The sequence below is a fragment of the Micrasema longulum genome, unplaced genomic scaffold, assembly GCF_059751315.1.
Source record: "Micrasema longulum isolate JH-2025_06_02 unplaced genomic scaffold, ASM5975131v1 h1tg000045l, whole genome shotgun sequence".
Lineage (NCBI taxonomy): Eukaryota > Metazoa > Arthropoda > Insecta > Trichoptera > Brachycentridae > Micrasema > Micrasema longulum.
In genome coordinates, this window is record NW_028277252.1 from 114,438 (window position 1) to 129,733 (window position 15,296).

The 15,296-nt window shown below is 32.1% G+C and overlaps 1 protein-coding gene across 5 annotated transcripts in view; it reads right to left on the reverse strand.

Moving 5' to 3' along the window:
* Nucleotides 1-15,296, reverse strand: part of LOC148285227 (uncharacterized) — a 262,896-nt gene that overhangs the window by 112,545 nt on the left and 135,055 nt on the right. The window lies entirely within an intron of this gene.

Consider the following 15,296-nt stretch of genomic DNA (forward strand, 5'->3'; position numbering starts at 1 on the left):
CTGAAAGTGGATGAAATAATAGACGAGGTGACTGGCTTGGGACTGAGTTACAAAATGGGCAATAAAACAATAACATGATATGCTATACAGATGACGCGGCTATAATAGCCGAATCTGAGGAAGACCTCAATCCTGTATAAATTACTTCTAGTATCACAAAAGCTAAACATGGCAATATCAGTCAGAAGAACAAAAAGTCTTAAAGTATCCAGACAACCAACAAGGTGTAAGCTGGCTATTGACAACAAGCCAATGGAACAGGTCGTAAGTTCCAGATATCTGGGTGGAGAAACCTCAAGTTATAACGATTTAAATACTGAAGTCCGAGAAAAGGTCAACAAAGCATCAACTGAGGAATGTTATATCGAAAAATAAGAATATGCGTACCAATAGTAAAGTCAGAATATACAAGACATGTGTGAGACCCACCATGACGTATGCTGTGGAAGCGTAAGTCGTTCCAAAGAGCTAAAATGAAGGTGTTAAGGTCCATTACTGGAAAAACACTCCAAGTTCGAATCCGTAAAACTACAATTAAATATACGCGTAAAAGAGAGGACACCGTACGATGGAGCAAATCCAAAAGAAGATTCTGGAGGAACCATGCGGACAGAATGAGAAACGACAGACTCGTGTAGATTGCAGCCAATGAAATCCCATCTGGACAAAGTCCTCCTGGAATACCACCCAAGATATGGAGGAACATCTGGACCCCATCATCTCAGGAGGGCAACTAGTTTTCTGTAACACAGATCTTAGGATCTCTTAAGAGATGAAAAAGAAGATGAAAGAAGAAGCTTTTCCGATGAGATTTATTTCATTTTTAATGTATTTATTTTTTACGAGAGAATATCTCATATTTGAGAAGCAGAAATCACTTATTGGCTTACTTAGTTTGTGGGATATCTATTGAAAAATATAAAAAAACGTAAATTTTAAGTTAAGACTTTTTGGCTAGCAGGGCAGAATCGTAGGCGAGCTTTTTGAAGAAGAACAGAACTCCGGATCAGAGGAAATAATGTGTTAGATTTGATTTTAAAAACAGCTTTTACTGTCTCTTGGAAAAAGTTGATTTAGTAGATTGGCCGAAATGTTCACCGACCGACAATATAAATTTATATTATATTAAATGTGATGCAGGGAAATCATAAACCTGCTAATATACGAAACGTCAATTTCAGCGTACATTGTATAAAAGCTGTTGCATGTTTTGCGGTGGTAGTTTTATTACATTTTTGATAGATGAGTGATGGTTAATGTCAGTAATGTAATGTCAGATATACGATCAATAAACTAAATAAATATGTTTGTAGTAAAAAACAGATTGAAACCTATTTGAAATAAAATTAAACTATATCGATAGTTCTTGTGCATTCAATGGTAACCTGATTATATATCAATTTACGATAAACATAATAAAGGCAAAGAAAATTCGATAAAATGTACATAGGACAGATTCCCAAAAAGATTCCATCGAAAGTTAAAAAGGACAAGGGTGCTATTCTAAACCGCTCTCGCGGCACGAGAAAAAAGTTTTTCTCGTGTATTTTGTACTTAAATACGCGAGATAATACGGCCGCGATAACGTTTGTAATTATTGTTGATTGTTCGTTGTCAGACTTCTTACGTTGAATATTTTGTGTATGGAATATTATGAAAAAAAAAAAAGAAAAAGTTTTTCTGAGACACTGCAACATCGATAATTATTACTTGCCTTTGACATAACACACATCTTCATGTTATTTGGAATATTTCGTATTAATTCAATGGATTTTAAAAACGTATTGTACAATATATATCTCAAATACGTATTTCGACATTGTCGAGCGATAAAATAACTTTGATATCATGTTTCTAATGAAACTTCATTTGATAATAGATTAAAAATAAGTACAGTTATATTTGTTGCACATTTGTTGATACGTCATCATTATAACATTTATCAGTGTTGTATATTTTAAGTTAAAATACAACAAAAATACCTACTTGTCATTCAAATATGATTGCCGAGCGTTTTACAAGAAATAAGTTTGACAGCTGAAGTTGCGAAGTCGCATTCGATTGTCAATGTCGAGTGCTTTGTAGCACTCGAGATAAGTCGATTGGTTTTCGATCGACTGCATTCGTATGGGTGGTTCAAGAATGCTGTCACTCGTCGAATTACGGAAGTCGCATACGATTCTAAAGACGGGTGAGTCCATAAGGGCCCTGGGTGGACCGCTAACCTTCGGCGTGTGTTCCGTTCTTGCGCGCGGATCATTCGTCAGCATCTAATCCGCAACTCTACCTTGCATGTTTTTTAATGTGATGCACCACATTTGGCAGACAGTTTACGTCAAATCTACGAGTATACACGAGTAAAAACAAACTTACTTACGCTTAATGAAAAAAAACTATACATTTTAAATCTAAAAAAGTGACATAAAATAGATGCTTGCATATGTAAATGATGAACGACTAACTGAAATTGAACATGTTAAATACTTAGGACTCTCAAAAGAAAGATTTTTATTTTTATTTTATTTGTTATGGTTCACAAACAATAAGCAAAACATATGAGACAGGTATAATAATCACAATTTGTTGTGTTTAGATATTGTTCGTCAATTATATGTGAACACAACATGCACAAATAAGTATAAAAAAGGTTTCTTTTTTTAAAATTGACTACCATAATTAAATTTAATTAATATTATAAAAGCTAATATACTAACAGGTTTATATTATACCAGTAAATAATTTTATCTTACTAACATAAGGGATTATTTAATTTTATAATTTGCGTTACAGTTCTCCTATAATTATTATTGAATGTATCGTTAAAGATATCAATACCAGTATGACTTTCTACATAATTACTTAATATTTACATACGTGATAATGTATTGAAGTGCGCCATATTATTATTGAAGGTTAAAAGATAAAATGGAGTGTACGATCTCAATCGCCGACTTGAGACATTCAAGGTACATTCTCTAAATAAAATGTAGAGTCAATAATACGATTATTTGTATTATAAAGGTACATCAAGTCTAAAATCTGTCTCTTAAATTCCAACGTATCTAGAACAAAATGTTCTGGGCGCTGATCATAAAACTGAAAGGTTCTGCCCAGGTAACAATTAAATTTTAGGTTACGAAGATTTTTTTTGCACATATTAAATTAAATAATTGTGAGCTATGTAATGTGGTGACCAGACTACACATCCAAATTCCAAATTATTACGAATTAATGAATGTATAAACAAATTATCGATGATCCAAATTAAAAAGGCTTATATATATATATAGCTGTATGTGAATCCTAACATCTTTAGGGCTTTTTCTTTAATATTATTAAAATGAGTGGAAAACGTAAAGCGTGAGTCAGAAGTTATTCTTAGATTTCGAATCGCGTTTAATTAATGCTCTTTATTGTCATTTGTTATTAAATTAAATTATGTCCTTGTAAACGTAATCTTGTAAAATTTCGGAGCTTATCATTCAGATCACACCAAGTACTCAAAGTATCGAGATCTTTTTGGTGCATTTGTTGGTCAGCTGATGTTTCAATTCTACGGAATATCTTTAAATCGTCAGCACACAAGAGAAAATTGGACACAGCGCATTGTAAGAGAGAATCAAGATCATTTATAAAAACTAAAAATAAAAGCGGCCTTAGATTTGATCCTTGTGATACACCAGATGTCACGTATGAGTGATGATTCAAATCCATTTATGCAAACAATCTGGTTTATATTATCTAAATATGATTTCATCCAACGCCTCTTGCTATTATGATGTACGCCGATTTCTTCCATTTTTTAAAACTAGAAGATGATGGTTGACTTTATCAAAGGCTTTTTGGAAGTCAGTATATACGGCATCCATCTGACACCTTTCGTTCATTAAAGAGCAAAAATAATCACAAAATTCTCCTCTCTCCTCTTTGGAACAAATCCATGTTGCTGAGGACAAATGAGTGAATTTAAGTATGCTAAAATGACTTATTTATTGATTCTTTATTAAGTTAGTTCATATTGTCTTAAGAACTAATATAAACTTTTAATAATATTACAATTTTTTTTTTTGAAATTTCACAAAAACATATTTTTTCGAATTAACTTTAAATATTTCAATTTTTTCTATTTCCTTTATTTCTTCAGATAAATCATTGTACAATGAGTTTTGAGATTCTGTTTTTCTCCTCATTGGTAAACTTTTTTTTACCCCTTATTTCATATGTATGACATTGTTGGTTAAATTTTATTATTGTTTTTATTTCATTCATCCCCTTAATTATTTTATGTATAAAAGTTGCTACATTATATTTAATTTGTTACTTTACTGTGAGCAAGCCAATTTGTTTGTGCATTCTTTCTACATAAGAATAGATATTTCTTTCTAGTATAATCCTCATCGCCTTATTTTGAAGAATTTGTTTACTTTCATTTCTCCTTCTTTACATAAAAAAAGAATGAAAGAACAGTAATTTATGTGTGGACATATTATTGTTTTATATATGAGAATACTTACTTTTTATATCTATTACATTTCGAAATCTTCCCATAAATTATTTTTTTTTCGTTACATATTGAGAATGTGTTTTGAAATTCAAATATCTATCCCCGAGTAGACCCCGAGATACTTTATTTCATACACAGAATTTATATTCAAATTATCAACATTAATATTGTAACCCTGGGGTATTATTTTTTTTCAATATTCATATATTTTGTTTTTGATAAATTTAATTTTAATTTGTTCTCTTTTAACCATTTTGATATATTTCCTAAATCGAAATTAATCTTATTTATCACTATATCATAATTATCTCCTGATATGTAAACTAGTGCATCATCTGCAAAAAGTTGGATTTTACAATATTTTAGAGATTTACCGATGTCATTTATGTATATGATAAACAATATGGGCCCTAGCACAGAGCCTTGGGGTACTCCTAAATTATTTTCTATCGGATTTGAAATAATATTTTTAATTTTCGTTATTTGATATATGTTATTAAAGTAGCTTTGAAACCAATTTAAGGTATTTCCTCTGATTCCAATAGATATTAATTTTTCTAATATCTTTGTTCTATCAATAGTCTCAAATGCTCTTTTAAAGTCTAAAAAAACTGCTAGTACATATTATTTTTGGCGATTTTTTTTTCCAGTTATTAATTACTGTATTAAGAGATGTTTCACACGAATGGTTGTTTCTGAATCCAGATTGCTCTTCAATAATTATATTAATTTTGTCTAGAAATTTACCAAGTTGATTTTTTACAATAAATATGAACAGTTGTTCATATTTTGGAAGCGTGTTGATAGGTTGGAATTCCTCGGCTTTTTTAGTATTCTTGATTTTTGGTATTGGGATGACTATTGATGTTTTCCATGACTGCATAGACCAACGACTAAAAAACTTTAGCATAACATGATGGAATACAAATGGGCATATAATTTTTAACCGATGATTCGTCTCCAGATTTATGTACTGGAATTACATTTGCAATCTTCCACAAGTCAGGAAATAAACATTCATTCAGAAATTCGCACACGTACTAATGATGAATAAAAAAACAGATATATTTTCATCATAGCTTGATCTCATCTAATAGTGGATTGGGAACAGCATTAGTAAACGAGTTGCAGACGACAGACGTAAACGACGGTAAGATATAATCAATCTTCCGCTTAAAATGCCGGTTTGAAGACTATAAAATTAATATTTTTAAAAAAAACACCGCTTTGTAAATAAATATAACGTAAAATACTTTGCAATTTAGAGTACGAAAAGAGTTCCTTTTTGCAGCATCAGTTGCGGATGAAATACATAATTGTGATGATGAAATAAATATGCCCATGGCAACCGTATCGAGAATCGAAACAAGGACACCATGCATGTTCGCCAAATGTGTTCATAATACACTACGAGGCGAACATGGAATACACCAAAAACATGTATTTACTGTAAACAGAAATGCATGCAATAACTTTCTTTTATTTTAAAATGATATGGAACATGAAGAAAAACGCGTGTCGCGGAAATTCTGAGAACGTGTCTTAAAACAACGAAACAAAAACAACATACGCCACGTTACTTTGCCATGCGCCTTTTATTTCCGTAACTAAAAAGTAGTTTGGCAGGGGGAGCAAGCGACGCCGACGCCCGTTATTGACATTCAAAACGTTAAGCAAGGGAAGCTTAGCGGGCACTCAACGTAGACGTAGCATGCCGCAGGCGTCCTTTAAGCCAAAGCCAAATACATATTCCAGAAAAAATACGCCACTTAACTCGTGGTGCCATTTGTGACAGCAGGATCGTGCAGTTTTTGTGCTGTATTCTCTTTTTATTATATTTTATTTAGCAAAGCGTATTTTTAAAACCATTTTTGGTAAAAAAACGTGATTCGTTTACATATTTTATTAGATAAACAAACAGTATGTACTAAACATATTATCAATTGTTTTGTAGTAATAGTGTGGGGCAACCATGAATACACTAAAAAAAAATATTACACTGAAGACAATGGTTCAAATTATGTTAAATAAAATAAATGTAGAAAGCAAAAAATTAAATAGATGTCTTCGTACATAACGATAGTTAATTAAATATGTGTTTTTTTCAATATTTTTATGACTTTTGACTTAAATTTACGTCCATTGTCATGAAAAATATCAACCTCGGTAAATCAATAATTATATTATTCGCGTATTCTATATGTTGTCGATTGTTTTAAATAGTTAGTTGACGCGTTGTCGATGTAAAAAGATGATTTTGTCTTGTCGGTCTCGATGACACACGAAATGGAAGTCGTTCAAGTAGATCAGGGGAATCAATTTTATTGTTTATAAGCCTGTTCAAAAATAATTGACCTAACATAATTCCTCAATTTCGAAGAGAGTGTATTCTATGTTACTGCATACTTACAGCATAGTTAGAGAAGTTAAGGTTTAACCGGTAGTCGACCTGTTAAAAGAATTTTTGTTGGACTCTTTCTAGTCTATTAATACTAACATTGTGGTGAAGTGACCAAATAAGAGTACAGTATTCTAATTATGAACGAATAAATGTTTTATTAACTTTTTCATGTCTCTGCATGACAAACACCTAAGTCGAACTAAATAAACACAAATTTGACTACCTGTATAGAAATAGTGGTGTTATTGAAAGAGAAGGAAAATCTTAACTTCATTTTTTTTCGCGGAATACAAAATTAGTGATATTTAATTATTAAATTTTGCTTGCAGTTTTTGCGCAGTCAGTGTGAGATTTAATACAGGCGTAAATTTTCATATCATCAGCAAAGGAGATGTATTTATAATATTTAAAACATTGTAATATGTCATAAGTATATGCATTAAATAGTAAAGGACCTAGGTGAGAAAATTGTATCCCTGTACCAGAAAGTATGGCTATATAGTGTGATTTATAGCCTTCAATAGTAACACTTTGCAATCCTTTTTCTACCTACGCGACGTCTGTCTGATTTTCATAACGCATGTTTTGCATTGCAAAATCTCTGAAAATTGATGGATTTGATAAGGGTTTTTTAAAGGTTCAAAATATTTCTATGACCAAATATTTTATTTTTTAAATATTTTTATAACTGGTAATATAATTTTTAAAATGTGTGTCTTTTTTTTTGACTCCTTAATTTGTAATAATAATTAATAATTTGTTTTGAATACTATATTTTACTTATACCACTTACATGTATGTATTTTATTGTATATGCAACTTATATGTAAAAGGCACTAAGTGCTGTTTATTTCAATAAAATAAAATAAAAGACTGACCGTTGTTATCATACGAAAATATTTATATGATTTAAATAAAGAGAACCTCAAAAGTTAACATATTAAAAATTATTAAAACAAATAAAATAAACCATTTTATTCAATTTGCGATTATATTGAGAAAATTAGCCTGCATATATTATGTTCAATGTGGATATATCCAAGTTCAACCCTAAATACTGGAGATGCCCGTTAGAGGGAGTAAGCACTAATTGGTCAAATAAATAAATGGAAGTGTAAATGTAAGTATTTTTTATATATAACTAATACGAGTGATTAAATCAATTATATGAGTTAAATTTAAGTTAAACATATTCAAAACTTGTAAATTATTATAATTTACAAGTACGACAGGACCACAACGGAAATAAACCCACTAGAAGCTTAAAGCCGAACGTTTCTGCGTAATATCGACTATGAACATGAGCAGAAAAAAAAGAGGTAGGTACTTAGGACTACTAGTAATCAAAAAAATATCTCACAGCTTTTAAATCTCAATAGGTACGTGAGTAAATAAATCATAAATTTCCTGTATATTTGAATGTACCTACACCCGTGCTAAAAGAGTCAAAGTTTAAACATACTCTCCAGATTTTTTCCATAATTTAACGAATATAATTGTTTATATTGTAGTCTTTTACTATTTCTTCATTTAAAAAAAACATACTAACCGTAATCGATATAACAAAACTGGACCATTTTTTTACTAAAACATAAATTTTTTTTTATGAAAATATATTTTGGTTCTTAGCGAATTAAAGATTTAACGCAAGCACAGTAGACAACACCCAGTTGTAGGTACATATCCCGTAAAAAAATCTACGATTCCTAAAAATCACGTAATGTTTCAGGTGCCGAATGTGGTCCATCGGGAAATTTTCCAGGAAGATATCGGAGCTCTTAGGGGTTGATCCGCAAACATGTAAGATGGAATCACGTGATTTTTCCCCATAAACCATTATCTGGATGGAATGACTTTACTCTTGGCATTGATCGTAAATTTGATTTAATCCATTTTGATTGCTCTGGCGTTTGGGTTTCTCAACCAATACTAAAAGGAATCAAATATTGACATTCGGAAAAATTCTGATTTGGAAACCCCAATTATTGAAACCTTTCAAGTAGAATTTAATTTACCGGCTAGACTCTTAAACATTCGGATAGAGTAAGAAAAAAGTATTTCAAGTTTTTTATTTCGCAATAATCAAAAGGTCAACAGAAAATAATGATACATTTTTGGTACCGGATTATAAAAAAATGTGAATTATTATTATTTTTATCGATTGTAAATATCATTGCAGTGAAAAAATGCAATATTTCACTTTAATTACAATAATTTATGTCCTATGTTCTTAGCCATTTAAAAGATGAAAAATAAGAAATAAAACGAGATTAAAAAAGCGTAGGGATTTATCCAATTTCCAAATTAATTATTCGGACGAATCTTACCAACACCAATAAAAGTTTAAGCGTTTTCACTTCACAAAAATAAACGAATTGACGAGTAGAAGCGTTATAAATGTTGCGCAGTATATAAAATAGCCACATAATCTAGACCACCGGTTCCTTTGGCAATGGAACTCAAATTGATCTATCATTTTTTGGCTGAACCCCATCTCGACAATAAACAAGTAAAATGACAAAAAAATATTTTCAAGACCTGTGACACCTTATTGTTTGCATGCTGTAATGATCGACTTGCAAAGAAAGACTACATTTATAATTTTAAATTTTAACTGCACGTATTTAAAGTGAAGAAATAATATTTTTCGCAGTCGACTGCCCGTTTTCTACGACAATACATATTAACTTTTGGAAGCCTTGTGACCCTTCCACGGAACTCCAAGGTTCTGCGGAACCCCTTTTAGGAACCGCTGATTTAAACAATGACATACAAACATGTATCTGCCTAGACTGCAATTTTTACCAATCGAAAATACTCTATTTCAGTTAAATTACATTCATATAGTAAAAACTGCAAAATAATACTTCAAAATCGAGATACTTTATACGATAAAACCATAGACGTGAGTTGTGGTCATTTATGAACGGGAGTTTGGTTAGCATTTAACTTGACCATAAAAAATGTTATAACTGCCATTTCACTGATTGGATTGGTCTTGATTTATTGCGTCATAAAGGGTCCATTTGACCGTGACGACCGTCCAATGACCTTTGTTGGAAAACAAATTACCACGCAATATCGAAGTAAAGGAATGCTGAGAGATCTACCAGGATCGACAAATGTCACGTAAAGGAGAAAGAAAGTCCGTTGATTATTCTGCTCGAGTTCAATCGGAGTCTGTCAATACATAGTTGTCATAAGCCAGTCTTAACCTTTCACCTCGGGTAGTCGTGGGCGGCGATCGATAGCGCTGTTTCGCTCCCCACGAGGCATAAATCTACGGTAAGCGATTCCGTGGACGTGGCAAAACGGCTTCTCTGTCAGCCTAACAAATGCAGTAATGCTACATTTGCCCATTTATAACCAAACCTATCCATCGAACGCCCCGGCCGACGAATGGCAGCGATTTGGCGCATAACGGCTAAGGGTATTCAAACGTCACTGAGAAATATGCTGTGCTTTGTAAGCGGCGGAGACTTCGCTTGATTGATTTGATCGGCAGTTCGATACAAGAGCGGAACGTGAAGAAAAATACAACGCATTTGTTATCGCTTGTTCGGGGTGCATTTTACAATTTTGTTCAGCGGAAGGGTTGAGAGGCTCTTTTAACCGCAAGTACATTAGAAAACATATACACGCATTGGTGAGCCAGTAAATTAATAGCAAGAATACGTCTTTTTAGTATCGTAAGGTTTTCAGAATTTTAAGTGTGCCATAAAACGAATACCATGAGTACGTCTTTTCAGTATCGATGGGTTATCAGAATCTTAATAAAAAAAAATTATTCGTACCAACAATAAAAAAGATTTTAAGGCTGTTTACAGCCGGACAAATATTTTCACTATTATAAGGAAATCTGATTCAGTAAGAATAAAAATATTTTCATTAAAATATATTTTAATTTGAATCGCTTCTTACTTTCCTTTGATGAATAAATAGTAAACACAAATAAATTAACGGTTAGTTTTTAAATTAAAAAAATACAACAGATGTCGCCTATGAGGAAGTGACAAATAATGTGGAACGACGACTGTTTTAATTAAATAAAGAAAAAAATATACACACTGTGTTAAGTTATCACTTAAAATACCCAATGACAGGTCATAAGCACTGTAAATGCCTAGATTTTCACATTCCTAAAAATTTCCTTGATCTCGGTTGCGATGTTTTACTTGATTTTTTTATTTTTCAGGACAGCCAAAACACATGAGTTATTTTATAAATCAAAATACTATAAACTGAAATATATAAAAGTTCAACAACAGGCTTTCTCATAATTATCACATTTAAAAATGTCAAACATAAACAAATAAGTACTTACTGTTTCGACAAACAATAGATAAATACTATATGTATTACAGGACAAATTATTAAAGTGTTGTGGGAATACAAATAAGAGTACATGCATCTATCAAGTAGTTATTACCTTCATCTCAGTTGAGATATTAATTTTTTTAGATAGAATCTTAGTAGGGCTAAACTCCAGTATTAGTCTACAAATCTTTGGACAAACTTAAACTATTGAATGGAGTAATCATTGATTCGCATCTTACTGAAAACAAGTATTTTCACTTCAATAAAGTAAGGAAACTAACTAATCCAAAAATTCAGTTAGAGATGTTAATAAACGTTAAATAAATTAGAATTTTGAGAATTAAACAAATATATATAATCGTTTGGGCAAATTGATCATGTCTAATCAATTTAATTTCCCGCACTTCTCCTTTTCCTCAATCCAATTAAGTGCATTTTATGCACTTCTGGATAATCTTTTTGCAGAAGTGCATTTTATGCACTTCTGGATAATCTTTTTGCAGAACAAAGATGCTAAGGCTACCGGATTACAGAGAGCTCCTTCAGATAACTTTTCTCGTTAGGCAACGAGCAATATTTTTGTGTATGTGGGCACCGCCAAGGACACTTGTGTCCTCAGATGCAGTGTGTGCTATGTGGTGGGCAAGACATCTAAATTAATAATCATTTAAAATTCAAGAGCAATGATGCGGGGAAGTGCAGTAAATAATCACAATAAACAAGTTTGCAAGTATAAAAACAATACACATATTTAAATGTTTACATCCTAAAGTACAACTTTAGAGTTGTAAATATTATACTTAAAGTTGTAAAATGTGGTATTCCTCGATCATCAGAGTACAAAATATGGCTTGTGTGCACCTGTGTCCCGATTGTGTCGTATTGTAAACCCGAAACCGGAACTGGACTTTTTTGATCATGCAAGATTTAGGCAACCATTAAATAGATCAGATCTTGTCATGAGTTAAATTTTTTTAGTTGTATTTAATTTTTTCGTGCCTGTATATATAAAAAAAGTTTTCCACTGTCACTAAATGGACTGAATAAGTAAAAAAAAAATAAAAAAATAATTCGTTGTCTGCGATAAAATACTAAGGAAGCAGAATATCACGTTACCAACTGCAAAGGTTAAATCTGAGGTTTGGAAGATTGAGAAAATTTCTACTCGGAGTTTTCGTCAAAGCGACTAACAAACATGTTTGGCCCCGGGCAGGGAGGGGGTGGGTTAGTCAGGCAGTGAAGTAATAGAGGGATAAGGGAGACAGACAAACATATCATGTCACTTACTATTTGTTCACGAAAATATGAAAGGAGTCACTCGATTGACATTTGAGATTATTGAAGGTGATATATTATTGAAAACCAAAAGCGAAAAGCAGAGAGCGCTGATAAACACACTCTATGATCGATTTGAATAATAATGGTAACTATTTATTATATTATACGGTTCCATTTAATGGTCTTATGAAGTCAAATAAATATAAAATTTATATTTGAAGAAGCACTAACCTTGTGGTTATTTCTTTAAAATTTAATATTTATCACGTATGTGGCCTAAAGCAATAACAACAGTTATATGAAAAAACATTTGTACAAGAAACATAAAACTGTATAACATAAAACTATGTAACGAGACAAATAAGGGCAGTAAAATAGTGGTTTTTAATATATTCAAGAATAATGATCAGCATACAAGATTTCGAGCTAAGCCATGCCAATCCATTTTCATCTCACACTAAATTAAAGGCAAAGAGATCTACGAAAAAAATCTATCCCGAAAATTCCAAGTTGAGCGATGAATTAACAAAGATACACATTATGGACACTGTGGCATAAAAAAAAATGTGTATAATAGATATAAAGAGAAAGAAAATAATCAGATGAAATTAACATAACTATGAATAATTAATTTCGAAAGAAAAAAAACGCTTTGTAGGTATTTATTGCATTGTCCACCGGTTTCAGAGCTAAAACGTGCTCAATTATCAAATCATAAATTATTTAGAAATAATAAAAATGTGTTTATTTTAATCATAAAATAAATATTGATTCAACCGTATCGCTTTCGATTTATTAAATAAACTAATATCCGTGGCCAGACGGATGAAAATATGGTTCTGTTCGTGAAATAGAACCGGAATTCTGTGTTTTTGACTTGATGGCTACTCGCACTCACAGTTAAAATCCTTTGAAAAGGAAATTGGGTGGAGAAAAGACCACCTCGTTATGTAATGGTTGACGAGTTCGCCTATCACGCTCGACGGTTCGATTCCTGGGAATATCAACAAAAAACCTTTTTTTTATTGTAGTTTACACTAAAATATTTAAATATCCTTGAACTCTTACCTAAAGGTTGAAACTGAAAACTATACCATCCTTAAATAGACTATCGAAATTACCGCATTTAGTGTACTTACAATGCAGTGCCCTATACACCATCATTGCGGATAAGAGTTTTTTTTTTATGGGAGTTGCTTATTTTTTGCCTTGTTTATATTTACAGAAATTATGTTATTTCTAACTGTGCGAGGATCTGGTGGAATAGTCGGCTGTGCCCTTGTTAAGAAAATTTTCTGCATTTGCTTATTACAGGGGAAACTACAGAAAACTCATTCAGGAGAAGTCGGACTATTCACAGACATCAACAGACCTTCCATCGCACTTAGATAGTGTTCGGCATTTTGTCTAATTTTTAATTAATTGCCTCATGTGGTCCTCATTACGGTCGCGATATCTCCTAGGTCCATATTCAGACTTTCACATCGCGCCTCTAGCTGCATAAAAGGGAAGATGCACCAACAAATGAGAAACATCTTAGGGTGTCTCGTCATCACATGGACATCTATTGATTTCCGAGAGCTTAAAGCGGTGAAGATAGCTTATAAAATCTCCGTGACCAGTGAGGATTTGAGTCAGTTGTGGATAAGGATTTGATGACGATGACTCCAAGATAATTTTCTTGTACCGATAAAATTACATCAGTTCAATTACGTTCCCGATAAAATTATCAGGAAGGTCGCTGACCGAAGTAGGTGGAATAAATTAAGTATAGGCGAATAAAAAAAATCACCAGTAATATGAGCTCTAAATAAGCAAAAGCAAAAAAGTCGTCAAACAAGTAGTATCAATAAAACATACCTGACCGCAAAAACAGGATGCTAGAGGTATTTTTTATTAGAGATAGTATCGAGATACAACATACGAGTGCGCGGAAATAAATTTTTATTCGACAGTAAAAAAAGAACATCAAATTTAGTAGACTGCATTTTAGGAACAAAAAGGTATTCGGAATGTTTAAGTGCTTGGATAGTTTTGACTGCTACAAGGAAAACCGCAGACCCTTTGAGACCGCATGTATGCGAAAACGAACAGTTACTTTGCGATTTTATTTTTCCCATAGTATGTCAAATAATAAAGCGGTGTTTTTGTTTTCTAATTGCTGACTCTCGTTAGAGCACCCGAATTCCTTCCACTATTATTTGCATTGTTAATTTAAGGTCAAATGCCTACTCGGCCTGTGACGTAATATGTTCAAATTTGTGCAATCATTTTTTCCGATACTAATAAAAAAAAACTTGAAACCAAATGTAGGTATGTTCTAAATTCACTTCTTGGACCAGTTGGTTTAAACATGGTATTTTTCTACATACATTTGGACACACTCAAAATATTGTATTTTAACCAACTGGTGTCCAAGAAGAAGTATAAAAATCGGAAAACTGTTTTCAGGCGTTGCCTATTATGTGATTTATTTATTTATTTATTCAAACAAATATACATTTACAGGGTGTTCTTTAAACCCTGCCACATCCGAAACCATGATGATCAGTATAAGCAAGAAGACATATTGTCACAGTAAATGAAATTTTTAGAATGAAAAAAAAAAAATATTTAAAAAAACAAATGGTTGCTAACTTCTGCTGGGGAGAAACGAGGGGAGTGGGGGGAGTCTGACGGACCGTTAACCGCGCGGCCGCGCCCCCTCGCTTCTCCCCAGAAGTAAGCAACCATTTGTTCTTTTGAATATTTTATTTTTACAAATTTTCTTTGTTCCAAATATTTTTTTAAATATGT